This window comes from Panthera uncia, chromosome C2 (genome assembly GCF_023721935.1).
Source record: "Panthera uncia isolate 11264 chromosome C2, Puncia_PCG_1.0, whole genome shotgun sequence".
Lineage (NCBI taxonomy): Eukaryota > Metazoa > Chordata > Mammalia > Carnivora > Felidae > Panthera > Panthera uncia.
The window spans coordinates 72837196-72862918 of record NC_064810.1 but is presented as its reverse complement, the minus strand read 5'-3'; positions in this window follow the sequence as shown (position 1 = coordinate 72862918).

Below are 25723 nucleotides of genomic sequence, written 5' to 3'. Positions count from 1 at the left end.
ACCTGACATCCTGTGAGTAGGATAATTACATTCTTATGTTATCAGCATTACACATAAATAAATAAATAAAACATAAATAAAACTGATCCGTTAGGACATAGACAAACACATTGTAAGCTGCTGCCGCCGTGCAGGGTTGAGAATAATTTCTCTTTCTAGGACTCCTAGGGTACCTGTTCTATACTTAGATTCTCATTTAATCAGGCCTCATTTCCAGGCTTCTTCCTGCTGTGTGCAAACACCATACTCACACACACACGTCCACGTTTGCACACAGGTCCCGCATTGCGCTGAATTTAATTAGGGATCAACCCGAAATAAAATGGCTCCCGCAGAAACGAGGACTCCTCTGAGATAGATTCTAGGGACATGGAGCAAAAGGCTTCGGTATCATTCGTTCACGGTGGAGGTTCTGGGAGAAAGGATCAAGTAGAAGAATCTGCCAGAATGAATTCGGCCTGAGGAAGAACTAGCGGAGCAGGGAAGCCCCATTTCTGCCATAAAAATAAATACGGTCACTTCTGTTTTAATAGCAGCTAAAGATATTGGGCTTTCATTTTACGTACAGATTTGCTTGGGGTGTGAAAGAGCCTTAGTAAGCTGTATGCTATCTGCCACGTTTCCAAGCCTGCTTTTCTGGAATCCTGACATCCTCTGTAAAGAAAATCGACACTATGAACTGCCTCATGTTGGACAGGAAAGGAACAGGACCGAAGTTTGGATAGCGTCTGAGGTGGTTGGTGGCTGTTCAGAATGTTCCAGGGCGGTGCTGAGGAAATATGGCCCACACACATCCAGTGGGGGGCGGAGGTGGGGTGGGGAGGGCAAGTCTGTGCTTGTACCGCAAGCGCCTTTTGTGCTGGTAGGGAGCCAGATGCTTTGAGTTCCAGGGGAGTTTGACAGGTGCTGTCACCGCAGGAGACCCGGGGGCAAGACATGACAGGGGCCTGAGGAGGCCAAGACATTCTGAGATCAGCACAGGGTTTGGGGTGCTCAGGAAATGTTTCTGAATGAATGAATGAAGCATTAATCCCTGCCCTTAGAAGCCTAGTTGGGGGGCAGCAGTTCATTGAGCCTGGGGGGATTTCTGGTGACCCCTTCAATACCCTAGCAAAAGGCCCAATTAGACCAGGGAGTTGTGGACATTTCTTGACGAACTGATTCAAGCTTTAAAAGTCCACTGCCGCTCGTGGCCCCAGCAGAGGCCCTTGGAGTCCCAGGTCTAAGACAGAGTGAGGCGCCCCTTCTCCTTCAGGGGTGTATCCTGGACACAGCCCCAGCGCGGCAAGGCCAAGCTGCGGGGACAGCGGCCCCGGCCAGCCCAGGAGCGCTGTGGAGCCTCTGGTCGAGCAGGGAGGGAGGCCGGCGGGCCGCTCGCCAGAGCCCCGGGGCTGGAGGCCTGCGGAAGGCGGGCCTTCTCGGGACGGTGGGACCCCAGGGGCGCAGGCAGTGGCGCGTAGGGGGCGGGCCGGCCTTTGTGCGGCCCTAGACCTCCTCCTGCAAAGCTCACCCCCGCCGCGGCGCCATACCTGGCCCTTTGTCACCAGCTGCCAAGGAATTCAGAAAATCAAATTTATTTCCCGATTGCAGCCGGGACGCCCCTCTGTGCAGCGAGGCCGCTTAACCGGTGGCGACCGGGCAAGAGGCTGTGAAGGCGGTTAGGGCCCGCCCCACGGCCCCGCCACCTCGGCGGGCGCCCCTGTCCCCCGCGGCAACTCACGGGCCAAGTTCTCCTCGCCTTAACGACCGCTAGCGAGCCCCAAGACATCGGGCTCCTAAGCCCCTGGCCTGTTCAAGGGAATAAATCAAGAGAGCATCTGTAGCTCGGAGGCTGTGTTTCCTTTTTGTCCTCTCGGCAATGAATACGTGAATGATAACTCCATCGCTCACCAGCCCAGCCCTGTCCTTGCACTCCGGACACGTCCAATTTCGTCCTGAATTTTCAGCAGGACCACCGCTCCACCGCCAGAGTCCTCCCGAAGCTGCAGGCTAAACTGCGAGATTCCCAGGTGTCCTGGGCACCTGCCCATGTATAGACGTTACCATTATTTTCCTTGATTAGGTTACTATTTCCTGAAACGAATCCAACATACTGCCTTGCAAAATTTTTCGGGGTTTTTGTGTTTTAGCGACTCTGAGGGAAAATAGATGTCCTTTTTTTTTTTTTTTTAATTTTGTAAAGAAAACCAGTAAGAGAAAAAAAGCAATCCAGAGTAGGCACATGCTTACAACACGTATGCCCTACACTCCTTTTGTCACTCCTCAAGTCGTGTTTAGGAGAGCTGGGTATCCACAAACCTACCAACACAACCCGTCCAGTAATACCCTTGGATGAAAACAGTTACAAACAGCATCATAATATGTATCCTTATTATAAAATACTGTACAGCACAATAATTTGAATTACAGAGGCATGAAGCAAAGAAATCGATAATAGAATTCGGTCCACTGCTTGCAAATTATGCGTTATAAAGTTTTGCAAACACTAAAAAAAAAATAATGATCTATAGTGCTTAGGCAGGAGCCTTTTTTTCTCTACCTTTTTTTTTTCTTATCGTGAGAACTTGGAGATGCCCCTCAGTTCTTCTGTGACTAAAGGAAGCGAATATAAATCATTGCCACATTTGCTAGCAAAGAGCATTCCTCTCTTTCCACACATCTGTGTGTTTCCTTGCATACACACACACACACACACACACACACACACAAACACACCCTACGTGAGGGCTTGGCCCACTCGGCTTCCCCGTAATTTCACAAAAGAGTAACTCTAATGTTTTCTGCTTCAGAGGGAGCCTGTGGGCACGCCAGTGAATCGGATACCTACACCAGAGAAGGCCTGAGAGGCGTAATCAAATAAGGGAGCCACTTGAACTGAACTCCCAGCAGGAGCAGAAGGGAGGCCTGGAGAGGTTACAGGTATTTTTTATCCAACCTCGCAGGAGAGCACCAACTTCCTGCTGCTAGAAATTTGTCTGCAAATTTTTTCCTCATTCAGACGGAGAGCTGGGGTCCAGGAGACACTGGGTTGATACGATAACTTGATTAAGGCGGGGGACAGATGACATGGGGCACCAAGTCGGCTCAAAGGAATCTGTCCGCTCCTCCTTAACCTCTCCTTGGGAGCCTACAAATTATATCTATTAATGTATCAGCCCCCTGGCATCGCACAGATACGTTGTCTGCTTAAATGTATGTCAATCATTCACAGGGGCCTTTGAGGAATTCCCACCTTCTTGTTGCCCTTCCCTTGTTTAAAAAAAAAACAAACAAACAGTTTAACCTGTTGGCTCGTTCTGACAATGGCTCACAGCCTGCCTCCTCCTGCTGAAATCACTTTGGAGGGAGAAGTCGAGTTTGTCTGCCAAAGTGTTCACAGGATCGTTTAAGTGGGCCTGGGGCAGCTGGAACATATCCAGAGGAGGGACCCACAAAGAGGAAGGGTTTGGAAACCATGTTCAATGAAGCATGGATGGAAAAACTGGGGATTAGCCTGGAGAAGAGAAAACACAGGGAGAACTTGAGATCTGAAGAGGTGCTTGGGGGGGGAGAAGGATGGGAGTTTTCCGTGGGCCCCAAGAGAGAGCCCAGGGAGAGACAGGCATTCACAAAGTGCCAGCAAAGTGCCTGGATGAGAAATGGGCCACGTGTTGGGGCCGCCCCCAGCGGATGTGAGGAGATCCGTAGCGCACAGCCGAGGCTGCAGGCATCACAGAGTCTTTCCCTGTGTCTGAGCCAGGAGACAGCCAGCCAGCCACTGAAAGGCCGGCAAGGTTCAGCTCCAAATGTTGCGGGGGGGGGGGGGGGGGGTGGTTAATTGTGGGTTAATTTAACCAACAATGCAACGGAGAGATTTTTCAGTGTACAGTTCACTGAGTTTTGACAAGTGCAACCTGTGTTTCCACCACCCCAGTCAAGATACAGAACATGTCCATCAACCCAGAAACTTCCCTTGTGCCCTCTTTCCAGGCAAACCGCCGCACTCCACCCAACCCCCCCACCCCCCTGCTCCAGGCAAGCACTGTTCCTATTTCTATCACTCTTGATTAATTTGGTCTGTTTTAGAACTGCATTTGAATTTTTTTAAAAAGCATTCAGTATGTACTCTCTTATGTCTGGTTTCTTTCACGTAGCGTGCTTTTAGGATTCATCCATGTAGGTTGCTCCTTTTTATGGCTGAGTGGTATTTTCTAGTAAGGATATAATGAATTTTATTTGCCCATTCTCCTGCTGATGGACATTCGGGTTTGCTTCTGGTTTGAGGTTACTAGGAACACAGCTGCTGTGAATAGCCTCGTGCATTGCAGGGTAGTATATATTCCAAAAGCCATTTCAAACAAGCCTGCAAAGCAAGAAAAGCCTGAGGTCATGAGGCGTGTGGTCTTTAGTTAAGACAGGCAAGAGTTTGGGGACTTAGTTCCTGGCTGTCCACGCCCTCCCAGAGAAGTGCAAGCTGTGTCCCCCATTCCTCCCATTGGTGAGCAAGAGGCAGATACCGGGGCCAGTCTAGGGTAGCCCAGGGTCCTTCATGAGCAAGAATAGCTATTTCAGCAAAGATGGGTGGCGGCCATCATTCAAGTTTACGAATTCACATCGATGGAGCTCTTACTATATGCTTGGTCCCATGTGTGCGCTAGGGGTTATGGGGAAGAGAGAGATGAATTTGAATTTGATGAGCCTCTGACTTCGAAGCGCTTGCAGCCTGAAAGGAGAAACCAAATGAGTAATACATTATGAAACCACAACTCAGTGTTCAACAAACACTTAGGGGTCAGCTGCTATACGTATGCTGGGGAGGTGGCCAGACAGCCTTAAGAGAGAAGGCTGAACCCACCCCTTTAAGCACTGGGAAAAGAGCCTCCCAATTTGGGCTGATGCGTCCCATCCGGAGAAGAGTACATCAGGGCAAAGGACAGATGGATTTGGACTTGACACTGGTATTTCAGAACCCGGATCTGCTGTCTCAGGACACAGAACCTGTCGATGCCAGATGTTGTCATGTATACTCATGGCCTCACTTCCGGTGGTCCTGAGAATGACTTTGGCACTAAGGCCAAAACACAGAATATTGGCCCTGGATGGCCCTTTAGAGTTCACTGCCCACTCTATCCCAGGGGAAATGGGGAAACTGAGGCCCATGCTAAAAGAAGTTACTTTCCCAATGGCCCAGGGTAAAAATGCTTTCCCCTCCAATACAATCATTCTTCTGCTGTATGAGTCTGCCATTTATTATAAACTTCTGACTATATGACACGGACCTATTTTAATGCTGTCATTGAAGGGATAAGATTAGCACATTTCTATAGTCTCTGCAGGTTAATCTATCAGATTTTGCCTGTGAACAGCTGCTACAGTTGGAGAAACATTTTAATCCGAAAGTTATCTAAACTCTGATAAAAACAGCAGACCACATTATGATAGGGTCCTATGTGATTCTGGCCCATTTATCTTCTGTACCAGGTTGTTTATTTATTTTTTTTATTGTTAGGCTTCTGGTTTATTTCCATGACATTTTTCTGGGCACAGGTTTGACAACTGTGTAATTATAGAATACTGTATAAACTACTTTGTATTTTGCTTTTTCGCATAAAATAAAACTTCCTTACCTTGGCCAGACTCACCCCACCCTTTAAAAACACTGATGCCAGGGGTGCCTGGGTGGCTCAGTTGGTTGAGCATCCAGCTTCAGCTCAGGTCATGATCTCACAGTCTGTGGGTTTGAGCCCCACGTCGGGCTCTGTGCTGACAGTTCAGAGCCTGGAGCCTGCTTTGGATTCTGTGTCTCCTTTTCTCTGTGCCCCTCCCCTGCTCATGCTCTGTCTCTCTCTGTCTCAAAAATAAATAAAAACATTTTTTTAAAAAATTTTAAAATAAATGAATAAAAACACTGATGCCAATTGCATTCCCACAAAGGGGGAAAAAAAGGTTGTGAATATACTGAAATTCCATACTATCTTCCAAACAGTTATTAACAGATTTTTTTTAAAAGAAAAAAGAAGACATGAATTTGGATCTATGCAAATTTGGTGGGAATTCATTTTCAATTAATTTGCAAATCAGAGGGAACAGAAGCAGCAATGCTCACAATTCTTGCTTTGTGATTTTTTAATAACACTAAAAATTATAAAGTACTTTTACATGCACAACACCTTAAATTTTTCAAAACATCCTTATATCCTTTTTGGTTTTTTTTTTTTGCTAGAACCTCTGACAAAAAGGCAAGGCTTGTGTTATCTCCATTTTCCAGATTAAGAAAATAGAGGCCTTGAGATAAGTGACTTGCCCATGTTTACTTAGGCGGTAGAGACATGTGGCCTCCCCCACAACACCCTTTGGCCACAGGGCGATTCAGCACCACCCAGCAGCCCCTGTGGCACCCAAATGCGACAGAAAAGACAGTACCATTCACAGTGCTGTTCTTTTGGAATTAATCATGAGATCTGTGATCACAGATTTTTTTTTTAACATTTATTCATTTTTTGAGAGACAGAGACAGAGTGTGAGTGGGGGAGGGGCAGAGAGAGGGAGACACAGAATCCAAAGCAGGTTCCAGGCTCTGAACTGACAGCACAGAGCCTGACACCAGGCTCGAACCCACAGACCACGAGATCACGACCTGGGCCAAAGTTGGACACCCAACCAACTGAGCCATCCCTCTCCACTTGGCTCACAGCAGAGGCTGTGCTGGAGATTACCAGTCTTAAACGCTAACAGTGGAGGGAAGTTCCTGTTGGTTGTTGTCACAGACCACGCCCTCCCTGAACCCTCCCTGCCAGCCTCCTGATCTGCTCTATGTCCAAGGCCCCTCAAGTCCCTCATGGCCTTCAGTGTGAATGACTGGCTCACAGGGGGCGGTCACATGGGCAAGAAGGATATGACAGGGCTCTCTGGTCAGTTGCGTCTCTTAGATCGCCGTCGCCTTCTTTCGGCATTCTTCCATTCTGGTCCCAACAGAAAAGCACAGCCTCTCCAGGCCAGGTGGGCCCCGCTCAGTTGCAGCGCAGGGCACTGAGCTTGCTATGACTTTTGCTGAATTCCCGCATGGGATGCCTGGAGAACGCTCTATGCGGTGGGGCAGCCAGGAACTCCGTGGACACGCGAAATGCACGCAGCTCCCTTGCTCCGCCGTTTTATTGGACTTCGCTTATAAAACAGAAGTTCAAAGATGAAAGTATTAAGAAGGTCAAGATAGTGAGAGCACGGCATTAAGCCATGCCCTTTGGAGCACAGAGTCTACTGCAAGTGCGCAGATCATGTGCCCAAGACGCCAGCCCTGGTCAGAAATCAAAGTCAACTCTGGTTGTTACTAGTCTAGAGGCTCTGGGGGTATAGACGTTCCTCTCAGGCCTGAACTGCAGCCAAAGTTGATGATTCCCTTCCTCACAACACCCCCCGGATAAGTGATAAGGCTCAGGGAAGCGCTCCCCTGTAGGGAAGGTGGAATTACGACCCTGCACCTATAGTTTTAGGACTTGAGGCTGAGGAAGGAAGGAGTGGGGATGAATCACCTGGGCAACAGCTAGAGTCCAGTGAAAGGAGAAGCCTTGTCCAGGAAATGCTCTCACGACCAGAAATTAAGGAGGAAATCCAAAATGTCACCATAATCTAGCAGAGCCCTTCTTTCTCTCAAGCATAATGTTTTCAACAAACTCCTCTCTGGACATGTCTCTCTGGCACACACGCACACACGCACACACACGCGCGCAACAGGTACAACCCCTGGAACAACAGGGACGGAGTGGGAAAAGTCAGGGAGCTCTTCGTTCCGGCCACACCCCCTTTTCTTTCTTGATGTGTGACTCTGGTCAGGTCACCTAACTTCTCTGAAGCTTGGCTGTCTTCGCTGTGAAATGTGACGGGTGATCCCTCACTCAGAGATCGGCGGCATGCGAGAAGTAAACTCAAGAATGTCCACAAAGTGGGCTGTAAGCTGAAAATTGCGCGTGCAGCGCGTCGGCCATGTTGGTGTCCCGTGTATAAACGGTGTATCTCACATACAGACCCCATCAGGAAATTTCACTCGGGGGCAGAGTGATTTACAAAGCCTGCTCAGAAGTGAAGTCAATTAAGGTCAGCTTTCTATGTTGCTAAACAACAGGGGATTCTGGGTTCAGTAACGTTGAAAGGCAGGCCCAACACACCCCTTGAAACCGGGCTTTTGAGAGGGTTCAAAGGAACGGGAAACAAAAGCCTCTCTTTGTGATGTTTTCACTCTTCCTTCATTGTCCTCTTTCACCCTCCAAGGGCCTTCATGTAAAGAAAGGGGCTGCTAATGTGGCGAGTGGGAGTTTAAAATTGTCCTGGGCCAACAATGTTGGCACATTCTGCCGGGCCTCATTACAGAATCATCTGAAATGCTTGAGAAGTGTTTCCCACTCATTAGCATAAATAGCAGAAAAACTCTTTCACAAACAAAGCAGGTTCCATCTGCCCCCAGTATGTCCTCACCTTGACTTCAAATGGCCAGTCCCTCCCCCAGTACAATACCGGGGGCGCCGGCCTCCGAGGCCCCGAGCACCCCACTTCAGAATGGCATTCAGTGAAATATCAACACGGTAACCTGCATGTTTATTCATTGGCCAGCCCCTGCTTTTAATGGAGTCCCTTCCCCATTGTGGCCACTTGATTCTTTCACAGACCTAAAGGGAGAGGCCGGGAGAGGCTTCCTTTCCGAGCTGTTGGGGTCCTTGGCAACCCACACCTTGTGAGTGGGTTGACCAGGCTAATTAGGTTTGTTCTGCCTTTTTGGCCCAAGCGTATTTTGTCAGGTATTCTGCTCTGGGATTAAAGAGTCATTAATCACCCGGGGCTGACGCTGACAAGGTGGCTTTTACAATGAAGTCCACTTCCCTGGTGTTGGCCGGAGCCAAAGCCGGATCTGTTTTGCATTACATTGCAGAAGAATGTAACGGCTTCTTCTCCCCAGTCAACCTCAGAGGACATCTATCACGGGCTCCAGTCCTGGAGGAGGCCGGTGCCAGCGTCAGAGATAGCATCTGTCTTGCAGGCAAATTGTGCTAACAGCAGCTGGGTGGAGTTGGTTCTGGGAAGGGCATTTCCTAGAACAAGATTAGAGCATGACAGACTTGGGGTGGGGTGGGGGACCTTCCTCATCAGTTAGAATGGTATGTCACTGCTTGTCACCCTCACTGCATCTGAACCCACGTCTAAGCTTTTATAACTATTTTCAGCATGATCGATACTCTTGTATTTGTCAAGTCAGAGGGCCCTGAGTTCTTAAAAGGAGAAGGAAAGGAAGTCATTGGCAGTTACCGAGTACCATTAGTTGAACTTGGAACAACATGGGTTCGAAGTGTGAAGGTGGGCTTATATGCGGATCTGTTCCACAAATACGGTAGAGTGCTGGCAATGTATTTTCTCTTCCTTATGATTTTCTTTTTTTTTTTAATTTTTAATTTTATTTTTAAACATTTTTTTTAACGTTTATTTATTATTGAAAGACAGAGTCAGAGCATGAGCAGGGGAGGGGCAGAGGGAGAGGGAGACACAGAATCCGAAGCAGGCTCCAGGCTCCGAGATGTCAGCACGGAGCCCGACGCGGGGCTCAAACTCACAAACCGCGAGATGATGATCTGAGCCGAAGTTGGACGCTTAACCAACTGAGCCACCCAAGCACCCCCCTTTTTTTTTTAATTTTTTAAATGTTTATTTATTTTTGAGAAGGAGAGAAAGACAGAGCAGGAGTGGGGGAGGGGCAGAGAGACACAGAATCCGAAGCAGGCTCCAGGCTCCGAGATGTCAGCACAGAGCCCGACGCAGGGCATGAGATCATGACCTGACCTGAAATCAAGAGTTGGGTGCTTAACCAAGCGAGCCACCCCGGCCCCCCATGATTTTCTTAGTAACATTCTTTTTCTCTAGCTTAACTTACTATAAGAATACAGTATTTAATACACATACAAAAGTGTTAACCAACTGTTAATATTATGGGTAAGGCTTCCAGTCAACAGTAGGCTATTAGAAGTTAAATTTGGGGGGAGTAAAAAGTCACACAAGGATTTCTGACTGGGTAGGAGGTTGGGACCTTAAACCAGCCTTGCTCCAGGGTCAACCGTACTACAAAGGCTAGGCACTGAGGTAGGTATTTTGCATACAAATGATTTAATGAATTTAAATGTCATTTTAATGCAATGACTTGAGGTACTTTTCCTAGGACAGCTTTTTGAAAGGATGAGAAGAGTTCCCTAAATTCAGCAGTTCTTATGAGCTTTCATTATTACTTATGTAAATCATAAGTTAAAAGTTTAGGTCATGGGGCACCTGTGTGGTTCAGTTAGTTGAGCAGCAGACTTTTTCTTGATTTCTGCTCAGGTCGTAGTCCCAGGGTTGTGGGATCGAGCTCCGTGTCAGGCTCTGCCCTGACAGTGTGGAGCCTGCTTGGGAATCTCTCTCTCTCTCTCTCTCTCTCTCTCTCTCTCTGTCCCTCCCCTGCTCAAGCTGTCAGTCTCTCCAAAAAAAAAAAAAGGTTTAGGTCAGTCACTTATCAAATTATCGGGATTATTGTTTCCCTCTTATCTCTCAGATCTGTGATAACTGTTTTTCTGCGGATGCTTTCTTGTCCTCCTTTCTTCTCTTACCCTTTCATTACTTCACATCTATTGAGCACCTATGATGCCGGGTGCTGGAAATACCGAGATTTAAAACACATGGCTACAGGCCCCATTTCTCATCTAGTTCCTGGAAAATGAGCTCCTCACAAGAGAATAAATTGAGGATGTCGGAAAAAAGAAATCCACCCCAGAAGGGCAGTGAAGGGAACCCCAGGATGCTACAGGCCCTCCCCTCCCACCCCACCCCACCCCACCCCACGACAGCTGAACACCACACAGGGAGGGCCACCGCTGGCCACCGCTGTAGCACAGAGCTCCAGAGAGTTTTCTGCACAGAGATTAATTTGCTAGGAGACCTGTGGAGGGCATTTAGATCTTTGGCAAAGAGTTTGAACTTTAATGATTGTTTAATACAAAGTAAACAAAGCAAATGAAAAAATAAGACAGTTACCAATTCCAGGAAAGGAAAACTAATCACGGCTTATTGTTAGAAATATAATCTATATTTTCATAATGTAAATACTGAATTTTGAATAAACTACATTAACTTGCAACAATATTGAGAAGAAGTGGAATGAAAAAGGAGAGTGTGTATAAGTAGGGTGAGGCAGGGGAGGAAAGAGCTAAACTGACTTTTCATAGTGGGAATTCAAGAGTGAATGCTGAAAACTGACAAAACAGAAACACAAGCATGTGAGAGACAGCCCTTGTAGAATTATTTGACTCTCCAAATTACATGCATATTTAATTTTGATAAATAAAAAAAAACCTAAAATTTAAAAGTCACTGACCTATGTGACTTAAAAATTTTTTTTCTTAACGTTTATTTATTTTTGAGAGACAGAGCACAAGCAGGGAAGGGGCAGAGAGAGAGAGGGAGCCACAGAATCCGAAACAGGCTCCAGGCTCTGAGCTGTCAGCACGGAGCCTGACATGGGGCTCGAACTCATGAGCTGAACCATGAAATCATGACCTGAGCCAAAGTCAGATGCTCAACCGACTAAGCCACCCAGGCGCCCCCAATGTAACTTTTAAAATAAGACACTGTGGGGCACCTGGGTGGCTCAGTCGGTTAAGCATCCGACTCTTGGTTTCAGCTCAGGTCATGATCTCACGGTTTCGTGAGTTCGAGCCCCACATCAGGCTTCGTGCTGTCAGCAGGGAGCACTTGGGATTCTCTCTCCGTCTCTCTCTGCCCCTTCCCACCCCTTGCGCTGTCTCTGCCTCTCTCAAATAAATAAATAAACTTAAAAAACAAAATAAGATAAAGTAAAATAAAAATAATGTTGTCAAGGGATTAACAACATCACTGGGAGACTATCAGATAAAGAAATATTCAAAAGGTACCTGGAATGCTGGCCCTGCTGGGCTGTTCAGAGGGAGGGGCGCAGGAAGCTCGCAGGGGAGGGCGGCGTGGCGGGCCAGTATCTAGAGTGATGCAGCTGGGACAGGGAAGGAGCCCTGAGGAATTTGGTTACCTGGAAGTTTGGAAGCAGGAGAAGGTGATAGAACACCAGGAACATAATGCTCAGGCCCCATCTGATAAGGCACCCCATGTGATGTCCACAGAGCCCAAGGCAGCCGAGGTTTAAATCCCAGCTTCAGTACTTACCTGTCACAGGACTTTAGGCAAGCTATTCAACCTCATGGAGCCTCGCTTCCTATATCTGTTAACAAGAAAAATAATATCTCCCACATGGGATTGTTTTCAGGGTGGATTTAGACACATTTATAAAACGTCCACTAAATACTTAACACATATCAGGCACTAAATAAAAGCTAGTCCTCAAGCACATTATCAGCGAAACCCGTAAGGTCAAAATTTTTTTCTCGTTTCTTGGAAGTGTCGAAAATGCATGCAGAGATGACCTATTCAGATCTACAGAATGACTCACAGTCAGAAAGCAATGAGCACTTTTACCCAGTCTATGAGACCTACCTATGTGTTCAATTCCTGAATGAAATTTTCTGGGGCCGGTTTTCAATGTGGAAAGACGCTGTTAACTTGTCCTTTAAAGCCATTTTCTTTGCATGCATTTTTTTCCTTGTCTCATTCCAGATCTTTTCTTAGTTTGACAACTCAGAAAACTACACAGCCTGCCCTTAGGAGGCTGCCCTTGTTTTCTTTTTTTCTCTAGATCCCTACGCCATGGATCTCGGTCTCTCCTCATCTCTCTTCCTCCCCCTCAGGCCCAGAAACCCTCTTGTCTTCCCTTCTTTCTTTCTGTCTGAGGCTTCATCCTGCTGCCTGTGCTTATCATTAAGAGCCTGGCCGTCTTTCCAGCTCCCCCCCACTCCTGTCATCAGCACATGCGAACAGCTCAAGTCAATGTTTGTCCCAAGGACTGGAGGCTGTTTTTTGAGATTGAATATTTCCATAACAAACGAAAATTTGACTTAGCCTTAGGAGAAATATAATCAGAGGCGGGCCTCCCAGACTTTCTGGGGGTGCGAATGAGCTGCCCGGAGGGTAGGCTTTAAAAAAAAAAATCAATATAAATGATATTCACTTGTAGTATTTTGGAGGGGAAGGAGGAGGAGAGGGAAGGAAAAAAAAAATCTGTCTGAACAAGAGAGGTTATAATTCAAAAGCTGCCACACAGTAAGTAGGAACCTCCGAGGAGGATAGATCATCACTCTCTCTGGGTTTGACAAGGAGGTTGATGGGAAGTCGTGACCAGACTTGCACCCGCTCTTCAAGGAATATGAAAAACACTGCTGGCCTCACCAGGCCCGTTCACAGTCCAGGGAAGGTGGGAAGGGTTTAGCAGCACAAGGGAAACCACCCTCCACCAAACTTTATACATGTGATCCCGAAGCTAGGAGATAAAAGTTAAGTGTAAATTTTATAACCGTAGCTAACACCGTATGTTATTAAAATCATAGCTAACATTTATTGGGTACTTGCCCTGTATGAGACGCTGTACTAAGAATTTTGCATGCAATCCAGATTTGAACCTCATGGCAATTCCATGGAGGAGTCTCTCCTATGATTTTCCCTAGCTTGCGGGTGACAAAAATGAGGCTTAAATAGGTGATTGGCCCAGGTAAATCTAGGACTCCGACAAACGCAGAGCTTCCCGGATTGTCCCAGATTGCAAAATCCCCCTTCTATGGCAAGACAATTTTTAAAGTGTTAATTTGCACGCCTTTCTCCTGAATTTTCACAAGCCTTCCAAGCAGGTAGAGATTCCTGCCTCAAGGGTTTCTGTAAAACAATAAGCAAAAAAAAAAAAAAAAAAAAAAAAAAAGTCACCTGAAAATCAAGTCTCCTGCTGTCTCTTGCAGAAGCAAGAGAGATGCTGACCCAGGAGAAGAGAGTGGTGAGAAAGTTCTCTCAGACCTGGAGAGTGGTTCCCGGCATCCTGTGCGGTTTTCCCCCTTCAGGGAGATGCCAGGGCCTCCTCAGGATGGCTCCGTGGTGCATATGGAGAGCCAAGCCAGGGAGTGTTCAGCGGATTCTGCCTTTCCCCGGGACCTGTGGGGGAGAGCAGAGGAGAGATCCCCGGTAATGCCTGGGATTCATTTCCTCTGTCATAGTGGAGAAGGGTTTTAAGATAATTTTAAGCAAACGAAAGCTGTATTTCTTGAACAGATGAGTTTATGTACCAAGGTTCATACCCACCACAACATCATACACTGAGTAAGGGGGGTGGGGGAGAGCCGCGGTCTCGAACATCTCTTTGATGCCTATTGGCAGGAGTTGGGCCACATGGGGTCAGGGGATTGGCAAGAAAAGCTGAAAATGCCAAGTTTCACCTTCATCTGCTACACAGAAGAAAACTGTTCCTCGCCTTCTCCTTCCCATCCTGCCCCTTGGCCCAGAGATAACCCCCTGAGCTCACACTGCTGGCTCCGGGAAGTCCCAACTTGTCATGTATAGGGAACAGAGGAATCCATCGCTGAGATGGCAGAAAGCATGTGTCCAAACGCACACCCCACTGTCAGAGACCCAGCCAGAAACTCTCCCCAAAGCCACCTCATCATCACCTTCCCCCGAAGCTTGAACACTTTTTAAATTAAGGAACTATTACCTTTTTTTTTTTGGAATAGGTTTATCCGATCTTTCCATCCCCACAGGGTATTCTTTTTTTAGAAACTCTCTCGTGGCACCTTTTCTCTCCCCTTCCCCACACAATTTGTGATGACGCGTTTGTTTGCCATTGGTTTAATTTCTGTCTTCTCTGTTAGTTCCGTCAGTAGAGGGACTGTGCCTTGTCCTCTGCTGTGTGCCTATAGCCTGTAGCACAGTTGGCAAACACAGTAGGGGCTTGATCCACGCTTAATGAAGAAAACAAAAAAGTACTTCCTGAATGCACCGTGGAAGGAACATGGAGCAGTCATAGGCGGCCCAAAACTTAGCAATCATCTGGCCCAATGCCATGACAGAGTAAGGCCTAGAGAGGCTAGACGACTTGCCCGAGGCTCCAAACTTGGTTTAAAAAAAGGTTCCGGGACTCCAGGCAGACCCTGGAGTGACCTTCCTTGACCCTGGCATCTTCAGTCTCTAAACGTGCCAGGTATGGACCAAGTTCAAATTCTGGACCACCTGTGCCTGCATCCACGCTTGTGCTCCCTTTACTCCGTTAAGCTCACTCCCCATGATACTGTCTGAGGCCTCTCCTACCTATATGTGTGGTGCTCCCTGTCTCCTGCGGTGTCTCAGTCTTCCCAAAAGAGTCCTTGCTCTCCTTCTTCGTACGGAGAGTTTCATATTTTAATATGAGAGTCAAAGGCTTTGAAACGTGTCCTTTTTCAACAGATGTTCACGGAGAACCTAGAAATATGGACACTGTTCTAGGACTAAGGGCTGGAGCCATAAGCAGTATAAGTCCTCATGGAGCATATATTCTGCTGAGGAAGACAGATAATAAACGCAAACCAATGAATAAAAATTAGATAGTGGTGGGATGCCTGGGTGGCGCAGTGGTTAAGAGCCTGACTCTTGACTTGCGCTCGGGTCATGATCTCACGGTTTGTGAGTTCGAGCCCCGCATCTGGCTTTGTGCTGACAGTGCAGGGCCTGCCTGGGATTCTCTCTCTCTCTCTTTCTGCCCCTCCTCTGCTCTCTCTCTCTCTGCCCTTCCCCCGCTCACTCTCTCTCTTCTCTCTCTCTCAAAAAGTAAAGTTTTTAAAAAAGCAGATAGTGGCAAGTGCAGTGAAGAAAATAAAACACGGTAAGGGGTTCGAGGCTGGAGTTCGAGGAGATTTCCCTGAGAAGGACATATTTAAGTTAAGCCTGAATGCTGAGAAAAACCCAGCCCGCAGAGTTCTGGTATTTCAGGCAGACGTTACTACTGCGAGAGCCCTGAAGACCTGGCCGGTGGCTGGAATGTAATGATGGACACTTCAAAAAGTCAGGGAGGTGGGTCAGATCCCGGAGTCTTGTACGCCATGGAGGAAGACTGAATTTTATTCCATAGGCACCAGGAAACCACTGGAGGTTTTTAAGCTGGGAGTGATAGGATCCATCGCATTTACAAACGACCAGGAAGGTTTGGCTGCCAAGTAGAGCACCAGCAGAGACAAACCAGAGGCCGGGCCAAGAGAGGGGCGTTCCCGGATTAGGCTGCAGAGGCCGGAACCACGAGAAGTGGCTGGACCGTGGTGTGTTTTGGGCACGAGCTGCTGATAGATTGGATGTGGGTTGGGAGGGAAAGTGACGCATCAAATGTGACTCCTGGAGTCTGGCTCGAGCACCACAGGATGGCGGCACCGACATGCACAAGATTGGGAAAGAAGCAAACCCGTAGGGCGAGGGTAACGAAGAGTTGGTTTGGGATGCGTTAAATCCAGGAGGTGTATTAGCCCAGTGGAGATGCCAAGGAAGCAACCAGATATACAACCCAAGGAATATACAGTAGTCAAGACATTTCTGAAGTCTAACAGGCAGCCTTGGGCCAAGGTTGGAAGCAGGGATGGGAAAGGAGAGGACTCCTAGGGCTTGGCGAGTCTTATCACCCAGCCACCGGACAGGTGACACTCCCTCGTGCCTTCGGCACCGGAGCCTTTTCACTCAACCTTCCAAGCAAAGGGCCTGGTCTAATCTCTCAGCTGCAGGGAGGTGGAGCTAATTTCACAGCGGGCAGCTGATGAATCACCTTGAATTTCTAAACGGTGAAGGTCTACCACTAGGTCAACGAATCAGGGAACAATTGCAATTAGAGTTTTTCTGTAATTCATAAAAAGATAGACGTTCTTTCTTAATCCTGCTGTCTACGAGGCCAGCCTCCAACGGTGGGGGCCCCGGGACCTACATGTAGGGAGCACAGTGGACACAGCTGTTGCCCATGCCCGTGCTTGCCCTCACCCCACCCCCACTTTCCCGCATGGGAGTGAAGCTCGCTGGTGACACTAGGGAGCCATTGTGCCAGTCCTGGAAGTGCCAGCTGTGAGGCTCCTTAGGTTCTATAATCAATGTCCTTACGTTGAAAGCTGCTTCGAATGGGGTCTTTCTCTTCCGTCCGTACACTTAGATGCGCCACGGAGCTCACCCCCTCCAACTGCTTGTTTCTAACCGCTGTCACATAGCCGTTCGTTCTGCCACGTGTGAGGCACTCAGGAAAACGTGGCGAAGAAACCACTCGGCCTGGTGGTGCCCGTCCCCGTGGATCTGACAGTCCAGTGGGGACACAGACGGCACACAGGTAAATGATGAAACGGATCGTTCCCAACTGCACACCTAGGAAGGGGAAGGACGGTGCGCAATGAGACACAGCCTCCGGATCTCATCCTCTGAGGAGGTGTCGCTGAGGAGGTGATGTTTAAACTGAGACCTAAAAGATGATGGGGAAACTGGGCAGGTCACTGGGGAAAGCGTGCAACTCTTGATCTCTGGGTCGTGAGTTTGAGCCCCATGTTGGGTGTAGAGCTTACTTTAAAAACTAAATAACAATAAATATGTAAACTAGGACCTGGAAGATGAGAAGGATCCAAATGGGGAAGAGAGGGCAGAAGAGTACGTCAACAAGCCGGAATAACCAAACTGACATGTTCTTCCAGTCCCATCTCTAAGCAGAAGCTCTTGAACATCACATACCTTTTTCAATACGACATAGTGTTGCCACTCCGAATCTGAATCATCTAAGAAATAGAGGGGTGTTTTGCCCCTTCACTAAGCATCCCGAGGTTGCTAAATCCGGAGTGTCTACACCAGCACCAACCCCCCGGATGCTATCACTTGTGTGTCATTTTTTTTTTATATTAAATACAATTTTTCATCAAATTGGTTTCCATACAACACCCAGTGCTCATCTCAACAGGTGCCCTCCTCAATGCCCATCACCCACTTTCCCCTCCCTCCCACCCCCATTAACCCTCAGTTTATTCTCAGTTTTTAAGAGTCTCTTATGGTTTGCCTGCCTCCCTCCCTGTAACTTCCCCCCCCACTTGTGTGTCATTGACAAAGCTTTTGAGCAATCCTGTCCCTGCCTTCAAACAAACAAAACCAAGAATAATAAAATTCCTTCCCCTGTGAGTCTCTAACGGAATGTTTTTTTTTTCTTTTTCTTTGAGGCAATTTTAGATTCCCTTTTTTGGGGGAACGAGAATTAATGCTGGTTAATGGTACTCAAGGTTTCCCTCACACAGTTTCTACTATCCTCCCTGATGGTTGATTCTGGCCAAGAGAGCTGGCTTTGCAAAAGGGGTGTCAACCCCAAGGATCCAGAGTCAGGCAGGCCATTTCGCCATGTTTAAAAATCAGGAGAAAGATTTCAATTTGTTTCAGTAAGATGTCAACATGCAATAATGGGAACCCACACAGACAGACAGACCTGTACTGGAATTTAGATTCAGTTCTGTGACCTTGGGGGTGTTACCTAATCTCTCCAAAACTCCGTTTCCTCACCTGTAAAATATGGATAGTAGTTTCTACCTTACAAGAATTAACTGTGATCATCCATTTCCAGCACCCACCTGACATGTAGTCAATACTCAGGACAGGGTGCCTGGGTGGCTCAGTCAGTAAAACACCGACTCCTGATTTCAGCCCAGGTCATGATCTCACAGTCTCACAGTTTTGTTCGTGAGATCGAGCCCCGCATGGGGCTCTACGCTGTCTGCTGGAGCCTGCTTGGGATTCTCTCTCTCCCCTGCCTCTTTTCCTCCCCTGTTCTCATGCACGTGCATTTTTTTTTTTCTCTCTCTCTCAAAATAAATACATTAAAACTTTTAAAAAAAAATACTCAGGAAAGGGCGCCTGGGTGGATCAGTCAGTTAAGCTTCTTCTGACTCTTAATTTTGGCTCAGGTCACGATCTCACGGTTTGTGAGATGGAACCCCACATCAGGCTCTGCACTGACAGTGCAGAGACTGCTTGGAATTCTCTCTCTCCTCTCTCTCTGCCCGTCCCTTGCTCCCTCTCTCTCTCTCTCTCTCAAAAATAAACAAATAAACATTTTTTTTTAAATACTCAGGAAATATTGGGTCCTCTCCTTTCAAGGCCTGGCTCTCAATTGCCTAATTATATCTTCTGAGGCGCTCAAATGTGGTTATAGCTGGTGCGCCTCAGAGAATATTTCAATTACAGGTGCCCTAAGTGGTACTCTCTCATTTGGAATCCGTAATTTAAATCAGCAATGGCTGCAGGCTGCTCAGGTGTGGCAGGAGAGCTCCCACCCAGCTCACCTTCCCTCCTGCCTGCCTCATCAAAGCCAAGTCAAAAGCCAAGGGAGACTATGGGAATAAAAACCCTTTAACACATATAGACTATTGAGCTATTTGCAAAGAGCTCCTAGGCTCGAAGCAACACGGAGCCGGCATTATTACCATCTCATTACAACAGGATTGGGGAAATTGAGGTCTAGAGATGGGAAGTCATGTATTTAAAGCCTCAGAAGTAAGTTGATTGGAAATCCAGTGCTCCTGCCACACCACCGCATCCTCAAGGGCAAGTTCGTCCTTCACCGGAAAAGTTCACCACCAGCAACTGTCCTGACTCATCAGCAGCAGGGAATTCACTCCTGAATTGCCCTTCCTACTCCATGCCCTTCCTTGCTCCTTGTTCTGCTAGCTTTTCTAGACCGATGTCAGTTGCTTACTCTGGCCTCAGGATAGTCTGACCCTATTTGGGCTTGCCTAGCATTTCTCACTGCTGTCAATGTGCATTCACAGGTGGTAACAGTCTGCTTTGGAATGCTTTCACCAAAACCTGTGACTTTTTTCTTTCCTTTTTAAAAAAAATTTTTTTTTTAACATTTATTTATTATTGAGAGACAGAGAGCATGAGCATGGGAGGGGCAGAGAGAGGGGGAGACACAGACTTTGAAGCAGGCTCCAGGCTCTGAGCTGTCAGCACAGAGCCCGACGCGGGGCTCGAACTCACAACCCGCGAGATCGTGACCTGAACCGAAGCCGGACGTTTAACCAACTGAGCCACCCAGAGCCCCAGAATCTGTGACTTTTTTCTAAGGCAGGTATGGGAAAAATCAGCCTGACTCTGGTCGGAGTCTGGTTCCGGCCATGGCTCAAGGGTTACGGGCACTGGGTGATGTGGCCCACCCATTTACCCAAGGCTGACAAAGGTAAATTAAGAACCACTCTGCTCTTCAAAAACAAAGGACCAGCCAGAAGAAATGGAAAATAGTATTCCATCCTCAACAAAGTCAGGATGGAACCCAAGCAAAGCTCTGATGTTCGCATCAATTTCTCCAAAATAGAAACAAAGTGTCAGAGCTGACAGAGATCTTCGGATCCGATAACCTCATTTCACACAATGATGGACTGGCTAACAGAAAGTGGCTTATCCACTGCCACACAGCTAGCAAAGGCAGGGCTAGAACCCAGGCCCCAGAACCCCGGTTCACTTTTCTTACTGAACAGTACGGTTCACTCCAGAGCCCTAAGCATGTTCTTCTTTTTTTTTTTTTTTTAATGTTCTTTTTTTTTTTTTTTTTTAATGTTTTATTTATTTTTGAGACAGAGACAGAGCATGAACGGGGGAGGGTCAGAGAGAGGGAGACACAGAATCTGAAACAGGCTCCAGGCTCTGAGCTGTTAGCACAGAGCCCGACGTGGGGCTCGAACTCACGGACCGCGAGATCATGACCTGAGCCGAAGTCGGCCGATTAACCGACTGAGCCACCCAGGCGCCCCAAAGCATGTTCTTTTTGGAAGATCCAGGTGATCTCTACCCTACCACTTCCCACACCCCACTCACCCTCCCAGAAAGGTTGTACTGCAGTGGATGTTTGTCATGGGCTTGGGTGACACGGATCTATGTCTATGAGATGCTCATCCAGGGACAGCTGTTTCCAGCAAGCCCCCTCCCCCAAGCAGACTTCAGCTGTGAGCAGTCGCCACCCTAAACCTGCCCAGTGACCCAGGAGAAAAGCATTCACATATTCCCCCCACCTCCACCCCCGGGAAACCAGAGATTCCTGGGATAAACTTTGCATTCTCCCCAGCTTGTGGGATCCACCGGGACATGGCAAAGGAAGCGCGGACAGTAGCTTGCTCTTGTTTTCGGAACTCCGTTCACACTTCGTTGACCCCGCTGCCACCATCTCTCCCCATCCCCTCCTTTACTTCCTCTTCTGCTTCCTCCATCACTGCCATCACTACCCCCCACCGCCTCCACCCACTCTACCTCTGTCTCCTCTGCACCTCTGCCCCCAACGCCCCTTCCTCCTCCACCACTGCCTCCTTCGTTGCCCCTTTCCCTACGCCACCACCACCACCGGCAGCTTCGCGGCCACCTTTTTTATAGCCTGAAAATAGGTCTCCGCGCCAAAGATGACTCAAGAGCCTAATGTTTTCAAAACAAGACAAGTGATCAGTAGTTTGAACCTATAGCCGGGGTCGCTGAGACTTATCATGGCTTTGAAATAAACCGGGATTAACTCCTTCTCTTCCTGGTCATGTTTCAAAGCGCTTACCTACCATCTCTCTCTCTCTCACCAGAAGACCATAGGTACTCTGAAACGAAGCAGACAATGGTGGCCTTGTTGCAGAAGCCTGATATTAATAGACTCTGCCTTTTGATTTCAGCCTGGAAACACTGGCAGCAAACCAGTGTGAGAGAAGAGGGGCTTGTGTGTAGCAAAAGTTTGAAAGAGAGACGAAGAAAAAACCCAACCCAGCTTTGATCAGAAGGGTCTGAAGATGAATTGTGGTCATTTCACAGGTCTCTGGGAGGAGGTTAATGTCATTTTGAGACAAGGAAACTGGGTTAAAAAAAAAAAAAAAAAAAGGAACACTGAGAAGGGATGCACTTTCGGACCGAACGGGGCCACCGCACCGAGGGGATCAAAGCTGCTCGCCATACAGAGAATGAAGGATTATTCACTTTCTATTTTTTCACGCCTGCAGCACACATGGGGATCTAATTGGTGGGGATGCGAAATACAGACAGGCAGCCCCAGCAGCAGGGCAGGGCCCGAAGGAGGAGGGGGGCCCCCCCGCTTCGTGCAGCTGCAAGCCATTAAAGGCGAGCCCGCCGCCCCGCGCCGCTTTAATTGCTCTTCTGTGTGTTTCCTCCGCTCACCAGCGCTAGTGTCTACTTCCCAGTCTCTCTGATCTCAGAGGTGATGAGCTTGACGGCTGTCAGGCCTGCGGGGTCAGGGGAGGCAGGAGGCGAGGCTCAGGGGAGTGGGGGGCACCCCCGCGTCGGGGAGGGGCTGCTGCGGGAAGAGGCGGAGTGGGGCCCTGCCCTGCTCCCCCCACCCCAGCCTTGTTCCTTGGCAGGTAGGGAGCCAGGGTCCCTCCCCAGACGGCTGCTGTCTCAGTTCTAAGCCATGACACCAGGGGAGATATGGGACAGAACGAAGACCCACACCACCGTGCAAGTGTCTGACTGTAGGCACATCACTCAGTCTCCTTGACCTGTCATCTCCTTGTCTTTGGAAAGGGGTGTGTGCCTAACCCCTAACATGCCCTGGAGATTGCCCGTCCTGAATCGCTAAACGGTGGAGGGAAGTGCCTGTTGGTTGTTGTCACAGACCACGCCCTCCCTGAACCCTCCCTGCCAGCCTCCTGATCTGCTCTATGTCTAAGTCCCCCCAAGTCCCCCCTTCAGCCCTTCTCAATGCCCCTCCCTGGGGAACACTGCCTTGACTACCCAGGTCTGTAGGATCGCAGACCCCTCCTGTCACTCGTATCAGGCCCCCTCCTTCTCTCTCTTAGACCTCATCCTTGCCACATCTTCCTGACAGGCATGGCTGTCTCCAGTCCCCCCCCTTCCCCCTCCATCACCTCCATTTCAAACCCCCAGTTATCTACGTATGTGAAGCTATAAAATGCCGGGGCGCCTGGGTGGCTCAGTCGGTTGAGCGGCCGACTTCAGCTCAGGTCACGATCTCGAAGTCCGTGAGTTCAAGCCCGGCATCGGGCTCTGGGCTAATGGCTCAGAGCCTGGAGCCTGCTTCCGATTCTGTGTCTCCCTCTCTCTCTGCCCCTCCCCCATTCATGCTCTGTCTCTCTCTGTCTCAAAAATAAATAAAACGTTAAAAAAAAATTTTTAAATGTAAGCTCAGCCACTCACTTCTCTGCTGAAAAGTATGGCGGCTCCCTGTTGTGTTCTTGTGCTCTCCCCTTAGGGAATGCTTTTCTTCTTCCTTGGTCTGACTTACCCTCAAGACTCAGCTGAGTTATTACCTCTTCCAGGTAGCCCCCCATTGCAAGACAAGAGCCTCCGCTAGGTGTAATCGTGCTTTCGTATTGCCGTGCACTGACCACAGCGGACTCAAACCATTTAGCCTTTCCCCCACTTGAAAGTGTCTGTCCCCTCCACTTGAAGGTGAGCTTTTGGGGGGAACAGGACTGCATTTTCATTCATCTTTATACTCCCAGCATGTAGGATGATGAGCATAGTGCCTGGAAAAGAGCGGGCACTCCATAAATATATTTTGAACTAATTTTGGCCATCAATTGTTGTTTATTTGTCTCCCGCGCAAGTTATCCAATTAAGTTGAAAGCATTTGGTGAGATGGGAATGTGTCTGATTCATTCTGTATTCTACACAATGCCCAGCACAGGGCAGAGTCTCAATGGAGAGTTGCTAGTTCCAAGGTCTGGCGCTGCTAGCAATAATATCCCTGCTGAGTCTGGCTTGTTTAGTGCTGTTTCCTCAGCATCTAGAACAGAGCTTTGCAGGTACTCAATAAATACATTTTGAATGGATGAACGGTATGACACTATAGGGAAAACACCTGTCTGGTTAGACGGCCTGAGTTCTAGAGGTAACACATTCAAACTGAATGAGGCCAGGGTCGGTTAAGCGTCTGAGTGGTTTCGGCTCAGGTCACGATCTCACGCTTCATGAGTTCAAGCCCCACATCAGGCTACGTGCTGACAGCACGGAGCCTGCTTGGGATTCTCTCTCTCCCTCTCTCCCTGCCCCTCCCCCTCTCGCTCTGTCTCTTTTTCTCAAAAAAACAAAAAACAAAAACAAAAAACTTAATGAGGCCAAAAGAGAACTTCTCCTTTTCTCCAAAACTCCACCCATTACCCCAAAGCCCCAGCAAACATTCTGCATCTTGGTCCCACCATCCACTCAGTTGCTTGGACCAAAATCTGGGAGTAATATTTGATTCATCCGTTATCTTTGGGTCTTGCATTCAATCCACCAATAAGTTCTACAAGCTCTGTTTCCAAAACGTACCCAACCTCTAACCATCACCTTTACAGCCACCGTCCTAGTTCAAACTGCTATCATCTTGCCCTTGCAACCGGTCTCCCTGCCCAACACACACACACACACACACACACACACACACACACACACTACCTATCATTTCATTTTATCACCATGGTCTTTCTATCATCCCAATGCCTTCCCACTTAGAATAAAATCCAAACTTCTCATGACAGTCTACAAACCTCACACAACCCAGTCCTGCCCCCCCTTTCCAGTGTCCTCTCCTACTAATCCTCTCCTTCCAGCCACACTGATCTTTTTGCTCTTCCTGGAATATTCAGGATTGTTCTACCCTAGAACTTGTTAGTCCCTCTACCTTGAAATCTCCTCCCCAAGGTTACTTGGTTACTCTTAGTGCAAATGTCACCACCTCAGTGAGGCTTTCACCAATGCTACGTGTGATACAGTTTATTGTATGTGTCACCTTGGCCTAGGCTACAGGATGCCCAGATATTTGGGCAAACACTATTCTGGGTGTGTTTGTGAAGGTGCTTTGGATGAGATAAACACTTGGGAGTGGTTGACTGAGTAAAGCAGAGTGCCCTCCCTCATGTGGGTGGGCCTCATCCAATCAGTTGAAGGCCTGAGTAGAACAAAAAGGCAGACCCTTCCTCAGGTAAGGCGTAATTTCCTCCTGCCTGACTACTTGAGCTGATGTATCAGACTTGAGCCTCCTTTGGACTCAAATGGAAACACTGGCTCTGTTTGGATTTTGAGCCTGCCAGCTTTCAGGCAGGAAGATACACAGTCGACTCTCCTTGTTCTCAGGCCTTGGGACTCAGACTGGAACTATGCCATCCGTCATAACTGGGGGTCTCCAGCTTGCCAGCTGCAGATCTTGGGGACTTTTCAGCCTCCATATTCTTGTGAGCCAATTGCCTATAACAAATACCTTATTTTATATATTATATTGTGTGTGTATATATATAGATATATACATATGTGTATATATATATAGTTGTGATTCTGTTTCTTGGGAGAACCCTGACTCACACACTAGGTAAGGCTGTATGCCTCCACCTCACCCCCATGAAGATTTTAAAATTTATTTGTAGACCTTTTCGTATCTGTCTCCCCTCAACCAGAATGCAAGCTCCCCGTTCATCAGTGATGTATATCTCCAGACCAGTGCCTGGCACACAGTGAACACTCAATACATATCAGTTGACTTGCTTTTTGCCTCACTAGCCGCATCACCTTGGGCAAGTCATTTTGCCTGTGAGCTGATTTCTGCATCATTGAAGTAGGGATGACATTTTGTTTGCCAACCCCCAGAGCTGTTTGGAGGGGCCCTAGGTAGATATTGTCAGAGTGCTCATTATAAATGTAGGAAGTTTTCCTCATACTGGGATATGAGCCCTGACCATGATGGCGTTATGTATTGGTCATCTTTGTACTCCCTTCCCCTCCTTTTACCGCCCCCCCCCCCCCGCCGTCCACAGCACTTTGCATAGAGCAGATGCTCAGTGGTGTTTATTTTCAACAGTTAGCTAAATCGTTCCATGGCAATCTCAGT